Raw genomic sequence first — 5,790 nt, 5'->3', positions numbered from 1 at the left:
TGGAATATTAGAGAAAAGGGGTAAAATAGAGCAATTCGGAGCATTAAGGATCACATGGGAAGCCCGTGGACAATCATGGAGAAGGCCAAGGAATTGAAGCTATTAAAGATGCGACTTGGATCTATATTAAAGCCTATTTGGAAGCCCAAGGCAAAAGGATTCGTTGCTTAGACCAAAGCCCACAAAAGAGGATAGAAGGATAGAGCAAAAGAAGCAAAATAGACTTTCGCGTCTGGGATGCAAGGATCGTGTGTCCAGACGCAATGCTCGCGTCTGAGACGCAAAGATCGTGCATCCAAAAGCATGAAACGAAACTATAGCCACTTCCTTCTCAATTTTGGAGATGAAGTTGGACTCTGAAAGAAGTTGATTTGTATTAGGAAACAAATGGTGGTTTGGAATGATTCTAGAACTCATTGTAATAAATAGAGGACCTAAGTGCCTCATGTAATTTGCCAATTCACTTATATTCTTGTCTCCAAAACTTGAGGCAGAGAGAGATTAATAATAAAAGATTCAGTTTTAACTAGTCGAGTCTTAATAAGTTAGTCTTTCTAGTCTTATGTTCTTCGACTCTTCTTCTTCTCGTTCTTCGTGTTCTTCCTTCTTTATGGAAGGCTAATGTTCTCCTTCAAGGGAGGAGATGAAGCGGATGCTTAAGGTTTAATGATTCTTCTGGTTCATGGTGTTCTTCAATAAAGTTAGTTCTTTATGTTTTTAGTTATTAGTTCCATTGCCCACACTAGGGGATGGAAGTATAGAATAGGGTTTATGTTTTGCAATCTTAATATCATGTTAGTATTATTTACTTTTTTTCTAGTAGTATAGTTCTTTAGAGTCAGGGAAGTTGTCACACCCTGATTATCAACAGAATTCAGAAAAACAATATTTGTTCCCAACTCTTCGATTTTCGAGGTGTGATGCACTCTCCACTTCTAAAAACCCACCATCTATTTAATTACACGGATAATTAAAACCAATAAAATTTTTAAAATAAACAAAAGTCCTCTACATTACCAAAAACTCACAAATATGGTTAAATTACAAATTTCCTTTTAACAACTCTTTAATTATAATTACAACTGAAAATACAAAACAACATTTTCTCAACTAAAATCTATTACACCTTAAGGGAAAACAAAATATATCCTGAATGCGACGCTAACACAAACCACAAGCAACAACCATCCTTCTTCAACACTAAACCTGTCAAGACTTATCAACTATGTTTATTTAATGAACACACCCGATAAGCAAACATGCAAATCGGGTCAGCATTATAAATAATGCTAGTATGAGTAGCCCTAAAATACAAATCATACTAATACATATATATACACAATCAATAAGGCAGTTAGTTCCTCCACCGAGGAGCCTTAACTTCCAACGACTAATATGACATTCTTAATTACAATAATTAAGGTAGGTAGTTCCTCCACTGAGGCGCCTTAACTTCCAACGACTAATACAACATTCTTAATTACAATAATTAAGGTAGGTAGTTCCTCCACTGAGGTGCCTTAGCTTCCAACTCAATAATAATAATAAGGCATTTAGTTCCTCCACTGAGGTGCCTTAACTTCAAGCCGTACTAGATCAACTGTATCTAATAATAGAATAACCAAACTAAAACTTACTCTATACATACACTGGTGTAAGCCAAATCACAGAATGGGTCACACCTGCATAAATAATCAATTCAACCCACCCTTCTGCAAAACCTTTGTGAGTGCAACATAAATTACAATAAAACAAACATATCATATACATAATTCCAATCATCTCCTTGAACCAAATTTCACAACCACCATCAATCATTTATTATAGATTTAACGTACACTTTGATATATCATCACAATTATTGTTTAGAGTTTCTTCGAGTGTCTCTAGAATCACGTCGTCTCTATGTCTTACCTAGTTTCCCTGGCTACCACAATCGCAACCCAACGCCGAACATGTACATCCACATGCCTCCGCTCAACATAATGAACCACTCCGTTCGTAGTTACCCTAAGCGGGATATCACATACCAGGTAGCCCCTACACGAACGATATTATGTGAGTACTGCCACTATTCAACATAAAATATCGTGCATCTCGTTCTAATTTTGCGAACGGAATAATCAATCCACTATTCGGCTACGCCAGAAGGGCCATTCATATTCACTGAAATGTCAGAAGGGCCAATCAAATTACTTATGCTAGAAGGGCCATTTAGATTCACTGAATGCCAAAAGGGCCAATCATATCACATACGCCCATCACAAGGGCCAAATCACATGAGTTGTGGTAGCTAAGTTCTAGGATTTTCGTTACGTAATTTATTCAGGTGTCATACATTCATGTCTCATAATAATTCTTGTTCTATCTCATGCCAGTATACTTAATTGTATTGAAGCTCAACGTTTCTCATTATAATAAAATCCACATTATCACGTGCCAATACTATTCATTACACGATGTCCAAGCATCTCTATTTTAAATCTCAAAACTTATTATTTCACGTGCCAATCATATATTGTACTACACCATATGGAATATCTCAAGCCTTTATAAATACTATAATTCATTTATGTAGCAACTCATAATAGTAATCAATCATGTAATGTATTCGTTCAATATAGTTATGTGAACTCAATTCACCATCAAAGGCACGCATTATTTCCAATTGTGCACAATATAAATAATAAATAAATAATAAAAATATATGTCCATTCTACCGATGTCAAAATGAAACGACTTTAAAAAGAAATAACAACTCAAGTCTAAATATCATGCATAATTATTCAAGTCCAATTCACAAGTCAAGTCAAACTGATCAACCATCAAAAGCCCAATACTAAAGTCCATGAATCTAAGTCCGTATGTAGTTTAATTCTCATAAAAATGTATATATCTAAGTCTTATAAAAATTCCCCTCTTGTTACGTGCTAATATTTATATGATTTACACACAACTCACGTCAAATCTTAATTAGATAATGACAAACAAGGTTATACAATTTTCGACAACATTTTATTATTACATTTGTCCATAAAATTAAATATGTGAAAATCTGGAAAAAGTCAACATTCCACGTTCAATGGTCAATGGTCAATGGTCAAGGTCAAAGTCAACATGTCATTTCCATGTTCAACAGGTTCATGGTCATAGCCATGGTTCATGGCTAAGGTAAAGGTGCATGGCTCATGGGCTCATGGCTAAGGTCATGGTTAAGGTAATGGTTTAGACCCAACTAGCGAAGCCCATGACTCAACCAAAGATTCAAATAATGTTAGCCGGATCCACATAACCAAACCAGAAACCAGCCCAAAAACAGATTTAGCCCAACTAGAAATATCTAAAAGAAACAGATCCACTTAAAGCAATAATGACCCAACCACAAAAATAAAAGAAAACCGGCCCATGTAAACAAAATTAGAACTGGCCCCAACAAAAAATAAAGCCGGCCCAACTCAAAAGCTAAAGACTTAAGCCCAAAGCCCAAGCCCAACTGGTCGTCTTCCCCACCTGGTGAGCAACTCTCCTCCACCACCAGCCACCACTCGTCCTCCCCTCTTAACCCACCGATATTTCTCCTCATGAAAAACCTTACAACTTTAACAAAAGCAAAAACCTAAAATCATTAAATCAAAACTCTTCATTAATCTAGATCTGAAATTCTCGACCTCCATTAATGACTTCTACAAGCTTCGACTGCCCCCGACATCACCCAAACATCAAACCAATAATCTTCCCACACCCCCAACAATTTAATTAAACACAAACCCTTAATTCATTGCTTCGATCCCCTTCCTCCAAACTGAATCTAGATCGCACCGCCATTAACGCTAATCTCAAGCTTTAACAACACTCTCCAACCAACAACCAAACATACATCCAACCAACACACAACATATTAAAATAATTAAATGTTCAACAGTATACAAGGACGATTTCTATGGGGCTAGCACCTCCATTAACGACTTCTTCGAGGCTTCCAACAACCACCATATCCCATTCAAACATCCCCACAAATTAACCCGGCAGACGCCAACCACAGTTCAACCAGAACCCAATTCAACCACCGACAGTTTGATCCAAACAATAAATTTAACACAACAATACTCAAACAGAGAAGCAACAATTCTAATGATACCCCTTGTATCTTGACAATATATGCGAATAACTAAAATGGTTAGGTTAATTTATTTTATATTCGAAATCTTTTATCACTAAAGTTTTTGCTTGGCATATCAACAATATGCAGCATGGTTCGAAAATAAACAGAATAAAACAGAATGTAAAACTTGTATTCTCGACAGAAGTCTAGTATAGTGTAGTATAGGTTGTAAGCCAGCGGAAAATCCAATAGTTCAATAAATGGTAAAATATCTACTCACATTAATTAAAAGCTCCGCGAATCCCTCATAGTCCGAATCGTCGCGCTGCGCTCCAACTCTCAAGTAAGCGGGCCGCCTCCATTTTATTTTATTTTTTTATCCAAAAACCCTATTCTCTGGAAAAATATGAATATATATACTTGGGTTTGAAACCTAAGCCCAACACAGACTCGGGCCGAGAAATCAGGCCCACATATCCCAAATCCAATCCAACAAATTTAAAAAAAAAAAATTAATTAATTAATAAATAAATAAATACATATTATAAATACGGGCGTTATAGTTATACATATCTTCAAAAGAATCTCGTCCCGAGATTCTGAAGTAAAGTAATCTAGACGAACAAATAACATTGGTTATTAACTTAGAACCTACACAAGAATGTACCAAGATTAAACTTAAGCAAGATAACGTTGATATTAATTATTTTTAAATAATTCCAGAATATATGTCCTCATGCCATTACAAAATCTATTACAGTTTAATTGTCTATATTAAAATAAATTATTATTCTCACTTAGACAAAGCGTGTAATAATTTCTAATTTCAGTCGTGACTATTAATTTTGATAAACCATAAGACCAGAAGTATAAGAAAACTTCAGCACACCAACAGATTTTAAACAAACAAGAATGAAATTTATTAGTTGACAAAAGTTATAGAAAACGAAAGAATTATTACATTAATTATTTTGTATGTGAAATCTATTAAAAGGTCACAAGATAGTAACAACCTCAACTGATAAAATTAGATATATTTATCATAGTCATAATCACAGTCATAGTCATGCTATCAGAAACTCTCTTAGTCTACCTTTCAATTTTGATAAATATTTATTCTTATTTGATTCATGTCCAACAAAAAATATAGAGGAACTCTAACTAAATTTTTTGCACCACTAACTAGGGATCATCAACACGAGACAAAGATAAATCATCGAACATACAATAAATTAAGGACGCATCTATTTAAGAACACTCAAGGATGCAAAAATCCATGTGAAACTAATTTAACAATATGACTCAATCATGTCAAATTTTATAGGCACAAAACACACTTATAAGACAAAAATAAAAAGTTCATATACCGTTGAAGCAAGAATATTACCCTAAGACATCCTCTACATAAATTCCAATATGAGTTAAGACTAACAATAACTATAACAAATTACTCATTACTAACGTGACAATAGGAAAACAACTTTACACATGTCCTCTTGATGAGACCATATTGACTTCATTTACACACGGTAATAATTAATCCACATACAATAAATAAAACGTGTATACGCATGTATACACATTTCAAAAGGAATACACATAATATTTTATTTTATTTTATTATATATATATATATATATATATAACTAAACATAATCATCCATACTTTACAAACATTGTTCATCAGT

The sequence above is a fragment of the Coptis chinensis genome, chromosome 8 (assembly GCF_015680905.1).
Source record: "Coptis chinensis isolate HL-2020 chromosome 8, ASM1568090v1, whole genome shotgun sequence".
Lineage (NCBI taxonomy): Eukaryota > Viridiplantae > Streptophyta > Magnoliopsida > Ranunculales > Ranunculaceae > Coptis > Coptis chinensis.
Note: the sequence above shows the minus strand (reverse complement) of the source record.